The sequence below is a fragment of the Schistocerca nitens genome, chromosome 7, assembly GCF_023898315.1.
Source record: "Schistocerca nitens isolate TAMUIC-IGC-003100 chromosome 7, iqSchNite1.1, whole genome shotgun sequence".
Taxonomy (NCBI): domain Eukaryota; kingdom Metazoa; phylum Arthropoda; class Insecta; order Orthoptera; family Acrididae; genus Schistocerca; species Schistocerca nitens.
Window position 1 is genome coordinate 614179629 of NC_064620.1, and position 14177 is coordinate 614193805.

The 14177-nt window shown below is 42.4% G+C and overlaps 1 protein-coding gene across 1 annotated transcript in view; it reads right to left on the minus strand.

Moving 5' to 3' along the window:
* The window catches only part of LOC126194692 (protein DEK-like), a 40198-nt gene that overhangs the window by 11272 nt on the left and 14749 nt on the right, over window positions 1-14177 (minus strand). The window lies entirely within an intron of this gene.

Genomic DNA, 14177 nt, shown 5'->3' on the forward strand with positions numbered 1-14177 from the left:
GTCTCAAAAATGAGATTGACAGGAAGTGCAAAATGGCTAAGCAGGGATGGCTAGAGGACAAATGTAAGGATGTAGAGGCTTATCTCACTAGGGTAAGATAGATACTGCCTACAGGAAAATTAAAGAGACCTTTGGAGAGAAGAGAACCTCATGTATGAATATCAAGAGCTCAGATGGAAACCCAGTTCTAAGCAAAGAAGGGAAAACAGAAAGGTGGAAGGAGTATATAGAGGGTTTATACAAGGGCGATGTGCTTGAGGACAATATTATGGAAATGGAAGAGGATGTACATGAAGACGAAATGTGAGATAAGATACTGCGTGAAGAGTTTGACAGAGCACTGAAAGAGCTGAGTCGAAACAAGGCCCCGGGAGTAGACAACATTCCATTAGAACTACTGATGACCTTGGGAGAGCCAGTCATGACAAAACTCTACCATCTGGTTAGCAAGATGTATGAGACAGGCGAAATACCCTCAGACTTCAAGAAGAATATAATAATTCCAATCCCAAAGAAAGCAGGTGTTGACAGATGTGAAAATTACCGAACTATCAGTTTAATAAGTCACAGCTGCAAAATACTAACACCAATTCTTTACAGACGAATGGAAAAACTGGTAGAAGCCAACCTCGGGGAAGATCAGTTTGGATTCCGTAGAAATACTGGAACACGTGAGGCAATACTGACCTTACGACTTATCTTAGAAGAAAGATTAAGGAAAGGCAAACCTACGTTTCTAGCATTTGTAGACTTAGAGAAAGCTTTTGACAATGTTGACTGGAATACTCTCTTTCAAATTCTAAAGGTGGCAGGGGTAAAATACAGGGAGCGAAAGGCTATTTACAATTTGTACAGAAACCAGATGGCAGTAATAAGAGTTGAGGGACATGAAAGGGAAGCAGTTGTTGGGAAGGGAGTAAGACAGGGTTGTAGCCTGTCCCCGATGTTATTCAATCTGTATATTGAGCAAGCAGTAAAGGAAACAAAAGAAAAATTCGGAGTAGGTATTAAAATCCATGGAGAAGAAATAAAAACTTTGAGGTTCGCTGATGACATTGTAATTCTGTCAGAGACAGCAAAGGACTTGGAAGAGCAGTTGAATGGAATGGACAGCGTCTTGAAAGGAGGATATAACATGAACATCAACAAAAGCAAAACGAGGATAATGGAACGTAGTCCAATTAAGTCGGGTGAAGCTGAGGTAATTAGATTAGGAAATGAGACACTTAACGTAGTAAAGCAGTTTTGCTATTTGGGGAGCAAAATAACCGATGATGGTCGAAGTAGAGAGGATATAAAATGTAGACTGGCAATGGCAAGGAAAGCGTTTCTGAAGAAGAGAAATTTGTTAACATAGAGTATAGATTTAAGTGTCAGGAAGTCATTTCTGAAAGTATTTGTATGGAGTGTAGCCATGTATGGAAGTGAAACATGGACGATAAATAGTTTGGACAAGAAGAGAATAGAAGCTTTCGAAATGTGGTGCTACAGAAGAATGCTGAAGATTAGATGGGTAGATCACATAACTAATGAGGAAGTACTGAATAGGATTGGGGAGAAGAGAAGTTTGTGGCACAACTTGACCAAAAGAAGGGATCGGTTGGTAGGACATGTTCTGAGGCATCAAGGGATCACCAATTTAGTATTGGAGGGCAGCGTGGAGGTTAAAAATCGTAGAGGGAGACCAAGAGATGAATACACCAAGCAGATTCAGAAGGATGTAGGCTGCAGTAGGTACTGGGAGATGAAGAAGCTCGCACAGGATAGAGTAGCATGGAGAGCTGCATCAAACCAGTCTCAGGACTGAAGACCACAACAACAACAACAACAACTACTACTACTACTCAAAAAGCTGATGTATAGTAATGACTGAGGACACGAGAAAAGTAGGAGTGAGACTTGTACGCCAGGATGAACAAAGCACTAAAAGTGGACAGGTGTGAAAGGAAAAATGAAACCAGCAAGGATAAATGCGAGGAAGCCAACCAATGTGGAGGACAGGTCAAAAGTGGCAGCAGCATGGAATGTAGATGCAGGGCTGATGAAAGAGGTAAAAGAAAGAGCAAAGCTGCCAATTATTTGTCTGATAGAATAGGAGAAGCATTTTAAAGGCCCGCTAACAAAAAGGACACAGTACAAGTAAACAAAGTGGGGAAATGGTAGAAACCAGGATGGTGAAGAGGTATAGAAAGTAACCACACAACGAACAGTAGACAGTCACACAAATGAAAATGGGGACATCACTAGGGCTTGGAAATTTATCAGTGGAGTAAGCAAAGTGTGGCCGAAGCATTATGCCTGAATACCTAAGCAAGATATTTAATAAATGAATGTGGTATGTGGGGGGGGGGGGGGGGGGCAGGGGAGGGGGGAGGGAATTCCAGAAGAGTTAAACTTTGCATATCTAAGCCCCACACATAAAAAAGGAAGCAAGACAGTGTGCAGCAATTTTAGTTGCCTAAGTGTCACAAGTTCAATCAGCAGGCTGTACAGGAGGGTTTTAAAATAAAAAAGGAAGATTATAACAGAGTAGCTTTCAGAGAGGAAGGTCATGAGCAGGTATCATCTTCACCCTAAGACAGATCATGGACAAGAGATTGTAAACAGATATAGGCAATAATTTGGTCTTCATAGACCTTGGGAAACCATACGACAGAGCCAATAAAGATATTGTTTGTTGTGTTGTGATCAGGTGACTTGCCAAAAACCTATGTAGGAAGTATCACAGACCTTTAAGTCGGCAAAATGTGTCATTAAAGTGGGGAAAGAAATATCAAGAATGGCCTTCAGAACCAGTAAATAATGAAAACAATTATGCTTTCTGCCTGCCACACTAAGATATATGTGCAGAAGGCACTGGATCTCTTGTGAAGAAAGTGCATGAGCATGGGGACTGAAGAAGGGAACCGACATATGAACACATTCTTCTACACTGAAAATCAGGTCATTGCAGCAAAATACGAAGAGAATATATCTTACAGGCTTAGCAAGTGGACACTGGCGGACATCAAATTAAAATGTGTAAAGGGTTCAAGTATCTGGTCAGTATCTTGTCATATAATGGAAGATGTGACACATTGAACAACAGATTAGGCAAGGAAGTGAAGCTATCCAAAAATTAAATCCTGTACTTTGGTGCTCAAAAATGAGTTTAAAGGTTAAAATGCAATTATACAAATCCATTTTGGGCCCAAGAGAAATTAATGGGAGTGAGTTTTGGGAACTCAGAGAAATAAAAAAACTTAAGATCTTCAGAATGAACCATTTGGTGGCAGCAGTAGTTGGGGAGTAAAGTGGAGGGACGTAAAATGGAAGTGGGGACAGAAATTGGGAAGGTTGTTCATTCGGGGAAAGGGAGGGGTGTTAATGGACTGAACTGTGAGATCATCAGTCCCTTGCTAGAGTGTCCATCTGGAATTAGTGAAGTCAGCCAGATTTTTTTTAGTATCCACCAGGGGTGCTAAAATCAAGACTATGAAAGCAATACTGATGCCAGAGAAGAGAAATAATTAAGAGAGGTAAAAGTATATGGGGTTGGGCCAGTTTACAGCTCAGAGAGCAGATCTCAAAACACACACACACACACACACACACACACACACACACACAGACAGACAGAGAGAGAGAGAGAGATCTTTGCAAGTCTGAACCCTCATCTTAGTTGGGGCAAAACAATAACAGAATAAATAATTTCTTTTAGCAAGGAGATCTGCAGTAATGCAAATTAAAGGCTACAAATGCAATTAATGTTACCAGGACTGATAATAGCAAAATAATGTCAGTAGGTGTGTGGACAGCACAAACATCCCTTGGGTAACAGCATGTGGTAAAGAAGAGGGTGCTTTCCCAGAAACTGTCCCATCCCCAATCTTTTACAGTCAAAGTCTTAATGGTGGGAATACAATCCACTCTCTTGGAGGGAGCATAAAGACCTGTTAAAATGTTCACTTATCATCATCATCATCATCATCATCATCATCATCATCTAGGAGCAAGGATGAGGAATGCTTAAGATACGGCACTATATGAAAGAGCACTCCTAAAAAAGTAAAATTGGGTTCAGCAATAAAGGAGGTAATATTTCTAAAAGTAATTAAAAATAGAGTATAATAGGGATGACTATGGCAGCTGGTAGAGGAGGTAGGGGCGAAGGCCTCAGAGTTCGGCATGCAGGACCCAAACCATCCTGCCCATGTAACAAAAGCCGTTTAAAATGTTAGGACTGAGAATAAAAACTATTTCCTTCAAGGAAACAAGGAATCATCTAACTATCCATACATCATTTACCAATACCAAAGGCAAAGAAGACCATGCTTGGCATGAAGAACCAGAAGGAGGGTGCATGTCAACTACTGTCTGTAAGAGTCCCACAATGTGGTAGTGGTTCTTTACAGAAGATAAAACAATGAGTTAATCTTGTGCGCCTGATCCAGATGCAGCATAGGACAGCAGATTTCTTCTGAAATGAATGGAAAGAATAGTGGCACACACACACACACACACACACACACACACACACACACACACACACACGTAATCTCAAATAGCACACAGCAGACAGGGCAGTAGCCAATCAGCTGTACCAACTCAAGGTGGATAAAGGTAATTTGCATCCACAAATCCCTGCCTATGACAAAGTTAATGTAGGGCAAGTAATGGCTTATTTAACCAATCCACTCCCTGCCATACTTAATGACTTTGAACCCAGAGGTAAGGTATGAGAGTAGACCACGAATAGCAGAGAGACTGCGGGGTGACGAGTACCATTGATCAATAGCATGAGGACCGTTGACAGTCACTACAAATTACAATAGGGTCAAAGGATGTCTGTTTAACGAAATGTAGGGCTCTGTTAATAGCTATCAGCTCCACGTTCCTAGCAACAAATGATATTCCAACTGGTGGGAGATTTAAAATTATATCCCATCCTACACTCAGTTTTAGAGCAGGTCATGTAATTACTATAGCACCCTAATACTTCAGAAGATCTGAGAAACACAACCACAAAAGGTCATGTGAGTGATAAACTAAGTCCTTGAAATAGATCGGTCCTAATTGGTGGTCTGGGTACTAGCAAAGGAGCGCACAGGAATATACAGGGACTGAACTCAAAAGATGATGATAGGTGGAGGTTCCAGCAGAGGATCCTAAGAGAAACACAGCCAAGGGCAAGTGTCACGGGTCAACATTCATTGTATGAATAAAATATTTCATAAATCGTATGACTAGGAAATTGTGCGGTACTTGCATAACTGAGCAAGAGCTGGTACTATCAGAACTGAAGCAGTAAGGAGACTGTCTATGGAATTAAACTGTAAAGTGTCAGTGACCAGTCCTACTCCACAACAACATACTGGGTCCAACGATTTCAAAGCTGGTGGTACTGTTTAGCCATAAACCTGGCAAACATGCTCCATTCATGATGAGACCAGGATCCAGCAAATACCATGTAGAGCAGCACAATATGAATACTAAGAGGTGTGGGGTAAGAGCACAGTTAATCTATTTTGACAAAAATGGGCCAGCCCTGTCAGTCAATATCAAAAGGAAGTCCTAAAAATCCGGAGTGCAAACATACATTCAAGCACTTGGTACTCAAGTAAGAGTTCTAGGTCAGGATGAACCAGTGTGATGACAAAGGCTAGATTCATTTTTGTGGGTGAAACTTGGAAGCCATTGGAAATGTTCCAAGCTGAGGCCCTTCAAGTGGCTCTTTGGAGCCGGCATTCAGCCAAGGGTACATATTGGTAGCTACACTGAATGCTGAAGTCGACATCATACAGTGTGAGTGTTAACCACTTGTCAGACACTAAGCAAAACTGGTACGAAACCTCGAGAGCTCCGGTCGTAAAGGGTAAGTAAAGGTGATGACATAAAGCAATGTAAATATTCCTTGTGATTGGGTCAATGACACTATATTGTGATAGAAAATCACCTTCAAGCCAAATACAGCAAAGATCCTGAGTAATTAGAGTCTCAGTTTCAGAAATTACACAATTTGATAATAGAAAGATTTAAAAACTAAACCGTCTGATAATGAGATTCAGGGCCTGGGACTGTATCATGTGGCAGATCAAGAACCTCAAGTAGTTATCAGTCAGTGAAATTACAATGTATTGCAATCATTTTAGTTAAGCCAAAAGATTAGTAGAGATACTGTAGACGACAGCAGGTGCCTGAAATGGGATACTGTCATCAGAGAAAGAGAGAGAGAGAGAGAGAGAGAGAGAGAGAGAGAGAGAGAGATGATTGGAAAGAAGCTGGCCAATCAGAACTCCGGAACAGACCATGTTGTACTGCAACTGCCCCCCTCCCCCCCCCCCACAGAGGGAGGTATTTACTGAAATCCCGAAGTACATGAAAGGTGGTAGAATCAAGGTGGGCACCTCAAGGCACTTTAGTACCCTGCACAGGAGCAAACACATGCAAATGGTGATCACGGAGGTCATTTGGACCTTCTCTGCTACTGCTTGCAATGTGCTACAGAGGGGAATCAACTCATTGACTACACCTGTGCGAACAAACTTGCAGACCCCTTCAGATGCACTCTTGGGGCCAGAATGGTTCAGAGGGAATACACATTAACCTTGAAGGGTTGAGGGGCCAGAATGGTTCAGAGGGAATACACATTAACCTTGAAGGGTTGAAGACACGTTTTTTTGGAGAGAGAGAGAGACAGTTGGCAAAAGATACTGGTAGTTTGTTCAAACAAATTTCAAGGCTTGCAGCCAATCATCATCTAATTCATCCCATAATATTTTGACTGGGTATCTGTCAGTCATCTGCAGGCAAAACCATCTAAGATCAGTCTTTGACATCTCACCCAAAGGTGACTGGCAGGTGGCCAGTCAAAATTTCGTGGTATGAATTAGACAATGACCAACTGCAAACCAGAAACTCACTTGAACATTCAATTCTTCCAGAAAATCTTAAAATCCACATTTTAGTTGTCACCATACTGGCAAATTACAGTAACACACAGTACATTTGTACTGAACTGTCATGTTCTGGGTGTTCTGGTTAGGTGGGAAGGGGTCAATAAGACCCCAGTTCAATCAGTGGTGCTGGAACAACAATCATACGTTCAGAGCCCGACAGTGTGGGGAATCTGGCACATCCGGAGTAGCCCTCTCCCACAACTTCTTCATCTTTTTAATCGATCTCTCCCCTCTCTTTAACCAATCTCTTCTAAAGAACACTGACTCTTGCTAGGGCTTACCCCCTGGGAAAGAGGGGGAGACTGAAGAGGTGTAAGGAAGTTCTGGGACCTGCTATCTGTGGCTACTTCTGTTTGTGTCAGGTGGTTGGTCTGAATATTCCAGGGGAAAGGGTTCTCTGTGGGAGCCCTGTCACCAATACACACAGGAGGATGTAATTACTGTCTCTGGCCAGGTGCAGGGAATTGAAGTCCCCACGATGGTGCTGCAGAAACCACAGAAAACTTTTCTCCCCATGAACTAATTTATTTGCACAAGAATCAGAGATCACTGTAGGGAAGAGATGTAAGCAATCTCATTTTTTCCAAGCTTCAAAATGCGAGAGGCAATCAGATACCTACAACCGCCGAATTTTGCATCCCATAATTAGGATAGCACATCCCCGATCATTCACAACAAATTAGTTTTTTTGCACACCAGGAAGACTTTATTCCCAAAGCATTAGCATTTAAAGTTCCACGTCATCAGAGAAGAGACATCACGTTGAGAAGCAAATATCCATCAAAAATTAGTATCAATGGTCCACTGTTAAGCTTGCTGGCTGGCAGGCCTCAAGTATACACAACATACAATGTGGACCCCATACTTCAAGTTTTCTTCCCCACCGGCCTGCAGCATTAAATCCTGAAAAATAACCCCTGTACCATGTCCAGGCTATTATGGAGAGCTACAGTAATAGATACACCAAGGTTTCTTCAGGAACTGGGTGCAGTAGGTTTCACAAATCCGCTTGATTTTGCTCTGTTTCATGGCGTAACTAAGAAAGCAATATTGTTTGGGTCATAACAATCTGCAATGAGGAATTCAAGTTGGGAGGGAGGGAGGGAGGGAGGGAGATGCTGCCTACTCTGAATGAGGGCTCTCCCCACAGGCACCACACAGAGCATTGGCCACTTGGTTTGATGGCCATCATTCGGAGTCCTGGTGCCCCCAAAGGGACAGGCATCTACTCCTCACCATGTGCAGGACAGTAACAGTTTCGGCATCAACACCATTTCCTGCGTAATCATGAGACTACCACCATTTTGTTACATGTATTATATGTTCCTTCCCACATTTTTTTATGGTGCTCAAACTAATCCAGAGACCAAATATTAGATAACTGAAATAAGTGGTTCGAGATACATAAAATGGGAAAATTCATAAAAGTTTCCTACCGACAAGTTATGTTGTCAACAGGGTTGAGAAAAGATACAATTGGAGAGTAAGATTTCAGCATAACAAAGAATAGTATTGCAACTGTTTAAGACCTCATGCTTGTCTGTCACACACAGAGTTGCAAAGGCCCCTGGGGGAGGGGTAGTAGTATGATGAACAGAGCAGGGTGAAAGTGGGAGATAATTCGTAGCCGGCAAAAGGAGACAACAGCTAGCTCTTCGTGTCAGTAATGAGACAGGCTTGAAAGAAGTTACAAGACAAAGCTGGAAAGGGAAATGGATGGGGGTCAGGAGAAGTGGCAAGGGTAGGTAAAGTATAACACCACTTTTACAGCCCAAGGATTATTGTTTTCCTGTTTATTACATTTTTTATTAGTTCCTTCAACTTTTTTATGTTGACAATATTAATTCACATCCATTTTTTTCCTTTATAATTATAAACTTCTCATTGATTACACTTTAAGAAATGTCCATGGAAGGGAAACCCTGTAAGTGACATAAAATGATGATGCAAAATGTTGGCTTCAAAGTAATGTTTTGAAACATTATACAGTTATAACTTTCTTTAGCCCTGGACTCCTTTGTTCTTAATCAGCATAAGTTGATACAAACCAGAAATATTTGTGCTGCCAGTGCTTTGTCTCCTAACATTGTCAACCTAAAAGTAACTACATTGTATGTAGCATTCTTTGCATTTACATTAAGCCCCACAATTACACAGGCAACGAAAGTTTGCACATACAACCCTCAATCATCACTCTTAACAGTCACAGTTCCCCTACACACAATCCAATTTCCTAAGGGCACTGTATTCTAAGTTAACACCAACTGAAGTAAGTGCAGGTGTAAATGTGTATGTGAAGATTGTAGTTTAAGAGATCACAGGAACAAGAATGTTCCTGTTCCAGAAATATCTGATACAAATATGGATTTCTTGTTGAAATCATTTATGGGCTATCAAACATACTAATAAAGATGACAGTGTCATTCGACAGTGAATGAATGAATGAAAAGGGGACAAGTTTGCTAAACGTTTCCAACAACTTTTCCAGCTACTATCAGATTGCTGATGTTTTCACAGCGTTATGAACAAGTTTTCTAACTCAGAAAAGCTATCTATGGCAGTGTCAGTAAGTTAAAAATAATTTTTTTTGGCCAGCTACTACGTACCACAGCTACATGGCATTTCCAACAATGGAAAATCCAGGATGGAATGTCACAGTATTATGAAAAGGACGTTGTTACTCACCATACAGTCTAGATGCTCAGTCACAGATGTGCACAACAAAAAGACTTTCAGAAAATGAACTTGCATCCAACAAGTTCTTCACCAGAGAGAGAAAAAAAACACACACACACACACACACACACAGTCTGGCTACTGATGCCACACTGTGAGCAGCAGTGCATGACAGAAGATGCAACAGGGTGCTGGGGCTAAGGAGGATGCTGACAGGGCAGGGAGGGGGAGGGATAGCGGGATAGGAGTGGAGGACAGTAAAGTGCTGCTTGTGGAAGCACACAGGGATGAGATGGAGAAGGACAATGATTAATACCCTAGCCTACTCATTACCCCCACCACGCAGTTGCATCTCCATCATGCACTGCTGCTCACAGTGTGGCCTCAGTAACCAGAAGCTGCCATTGTGTGTGTGTGTGTGTGTGTGTGTGACACACACACACACACACACACACACACACACACACACACACACAGAACGACCACTAACTCCAGCCAGACAAACAGAAATGCACTGAACAGGATCAATGCTCTGGAGTAGGAAGGGAAAGGGACAGGAGGGTACTGGTGAGGGAAAACTAATTTTCACTGCCTGTCAGAGCATGCAGTGACTAGATGACAGAGGGCTGACAGATGCAGCATCAGGTGGCTGCGGGGGGTGGGGGGTGGAAGGAAGAAACAAACAGTGAGCAGATTGAAGAGGAGCAGACAAGGGGAAAATATTGATGCATGCTCCAGCAGATAGCAGCCACAGCAAGGGTGATTGGGGAGGGGGGGAGGGGGGAGGTGAACTGTGAGGTGATAGGGCAGAGGGGGCAGACACAATAGGTTTCCATAGGTTGAGACCAAGATGATTTTTGGAGTAGAGAATTTGTTTTAAGGAAAATTATCTGTGGAATTCACAAAAGCTACTGGTGAAAGGGAGTATCTAGACTGCCTGCATTTTGAGGCAGCCATTGAAATCAAGCATGTCTGTACAGGTGCATGTTGCACCACAGGTTAGTCCACTTTGTTATTGGCCACAGTTTGGTGGTAGTCATTCATACTCTTTAACAGCTGGTTAGTCGTCACGCCAATATAAAAAGCTGTGCACTGTTTGCAGAAGAGTTGATACATAATGTGGCTGCTTGCACAGGTGGCCCAGGCTCTGATTAGGTGGTATAAGTCAGTGACAGGACTGGAATAGGAAGTGCCACTGAGTGGTTTGGGCAGGTCTTGCTCTCTGGGTCTTCCTCAGAGATATGTTCCCTGTGGCAAGTAGTTAGGATTGTGAGTGGCATTACAATTGACTAGGATGTTGTTAAGGTTGGATGGGCGATGGAACAGCACTTTAGGAGTGTTGGAAAGGATCCTGGGTAGGATGTCATTAATTTCAGGGCATCGTGATACTCAAAGCCTTGATGACAGATATAGTTCAGTTGTTCTAGTCCAGAGGGCACAAAGGGGGACAATCCTCTGTACTTTGTTCTTATGGGTGGGGGAGGATTTGGCATATTTGGGGATATGGCATAGGAAATCTGTCTGCAGACTAGGTCTGGGAGATGGTGCCGTCTGTGAGGCCTTCGTGAAACCACCAGCATACTGGGAAAGGGAGCTCCCACCACTGCAGATACACCACATCCAGGTGACCAGGCTGTATGAAGAATTCTTTTGGTCTGGTACTGTTGCTGATATGTGGGTTTAATGTGGACAAAGGTGTGGATGGAGCCATCAGATAGGAGGTGGGCCATATGCCAGGAGGTGGTCAACATTCTAGGAGATGGCAAACTGGACTGAGGAGGATCAAATGAAGTGGACGGGAGAGAAGGTGTTGAGGTTGTGAAGGGATGAGGATACCAATGAAAGCAGCCATGTTGTATACCAGCTCTGCTGCAATCCTTGCACAGCCTCTTATATTGGTATGATTACCAACTATATACTCACGAGGATAAATGACCACTCAAACTGTGACCTAGAGCAAAGAAGGCCACCCTGTGGCACAACATGCAGCTGTATATAACTTACTCCATTTCAATAACTGGTTCACAACCGGGGCAATCTGGATCCTCCCCTCCATCACCAGCTATGTGTAGACTAGAGTTATCCTTACAACACATTCTCCACTCCTGAAACCATTCTGGCCTCAACCTGCAGTAACCTACACTCCCCACAAACTCAACTTTTCCTGCTCCAGCCCAGCCCACCACCACCACCACCACCACCACCACCACCACCACCACCACCACCTTGAAATTTGCCTCCCCTCTCCCTTGTTGTGCACACCACCAGACTTTTCCTCTTTTCTGCTTCTCTCCTTTCCACTTCCCATTTTCCTGTACTCTTCTTCCCCAGCCTCCCTGCAACTGTCAGCACTGTTCTTGCAGCTGTAGTTTCTGCATGCTCCACCAGGCATAGTGATTCCTCTTCCCTCACCCATACCACGCTATCATTCACCCTTCACCATCTTGCTCCAGAGAGTTGCTCCTGTTCAATACATTTCTGTTGCAGTCTAGCTGGAGTGGAAGGAGGTAGTGGTCATGTGTGCACTTTTGTGAATGTGCATTTCTCTTTCCTTAAGAAGGGTTTGGCTGAAAGCTTATATGTAACAGTCTCTTCATCATGCCTGTCTGCAACTCGACATATCATCTTTATGGTGAGTAGCAATCTATCCTTTTCATAATAATGTTTACATCCATATTAGGTGCGGTAGTCAAAATGACATGAGGAGGAATTAAGTCCTGAAATGTCGCATTATCAGGAACATCTGTGATTCTACACCATTCTTCTTCTGGAACAACGTAATTTTGAACAGCAACCAATGCCACACAACCAGCTTTTAACAACAATTTTAACACAATACTTTGTGTTGCACAACTGCTGGCAGCAACATATATACGTATAGCCTGTTCTTAACACTTACCGTATTTACTCGAATCTAAGCCGCACTTTTTTTTCGGTTTTTGTAATCCAAAAAACCGCCTGCGGCTTAGAATCGAGTGCAAAGCAAGCGGGAGTTCTGAAAAATGTTGGTAGGTGCCGCCACAACGAACTTCTGCTGTCGAATATATGTAGCGCTACACAGGCATGGTTTGTAGGCACAACGATAAATACTGGCGCCAAAACCTCTGCATCAGTAAATCAATTTTTTTTTTAAAAAAAAGGAAGACGAGCTTTTTTTCTCCGCCCCGAGTTTCGACCACTGCATTTTCATATATTATCCAACGAAGTAAATACAAAGTCCGTATTGTTCATCTTCGAATGTAGCAGAATTTCAATGTACTACAAAAATCCGACTGGCAAGACTGTTTGGGGTGTTTGTCAATATGGCCAACTCGACGTTCTGAAATTTTTCCTATCTGTGAGAAGAGATGGTTGCTAATAGGAACTTTTATGAATTGTGAATCACATGCAGTATTCTCTTCAACATTTTGCCATGTTTTCTTTTGTGTTTGCTGCTATCTCATTTAAATCTTGCCTGCCTAATAAACTACGAAACTAGAGTGAGACAACAGCAAACGCAGAAGAATATATGTATCGTGTCATGTTTATATTCGTATTAAGTGATACAGTTAGAAATGAAGCACGGCAACTGACTAGATTTTCAAATCTAAGATGACTAATTTCTGTGCAGAATTTGATGTACTAAAGAAGCGGCCGCAAAGATTTTCAAACGGAGAAAAATTTTCGCTAAACTCTCGTTCAGAACATGTCCTATCATACACAGTCTATTATTTGGTTCTTGTTGATCATTTTTTTTAAATTATTGTTAGCGGCAGTAGCGCGCACAAAAGCAAGCCATGCCGCAAGCGGCGACAGTCCGTAAACACGCACTATCAGAATGCGACAAACAATGCATGACACAGTACAGTAATGTATTTTCAGCTTAGAGTGACGTAAACACCTATAACAAAGAAAACGGCACTTATCAGATCGAAGCAAAATAAGCAATAGATTCAAACCAGACGAAGCACGTGAAAAAGGAAGAGTACCCGTATAAATACGGACGGAGTGCCCGACGCATAGCAATGCCTACCTGGTAAAGCTTAACTGCTAAGCTTACGACTCGAACCAAACTACTGTAGCTGTATCGTCATTCATTCGACCTAAATTGTGTCTCATATTACAATGGACCAACTTTGTTTCGATTTGGAGGTGCGCCCTAAACCTCTTCTCTCCCCTTGAATTTCGAGTCTCAAATTTCAGGTGCGGCTTAGATTCGGGAAATTTTTTTTCCTTGATTTCGAGTCTCATTTTTCAGGTGCGGCTTAGATTCGAGTGAGGCTTATATTCGAGTAAATACGGTACTTCCCCTCAACAAATGTAATGGATGCTTGGACCAGTTACTATTTACGTCACAGATGTTATTATGCCCAGGTACAGAAGCTGTACATCATGCACAGTTCAGTGAAAGGAACACAACATTTAGATTCCTCAGTTATGGCATTTTCTAGTGATCTGCAGGGCTTCAGTCGATAATAAGCACTATTTTCCTACCTGCTGCACTCCTCTTGGAACACATGAAAGATCTTGTAAAGATTTATGACATTGTTTAGCTCATAGGTAAAAGGTAGCTTTTATGCTTCT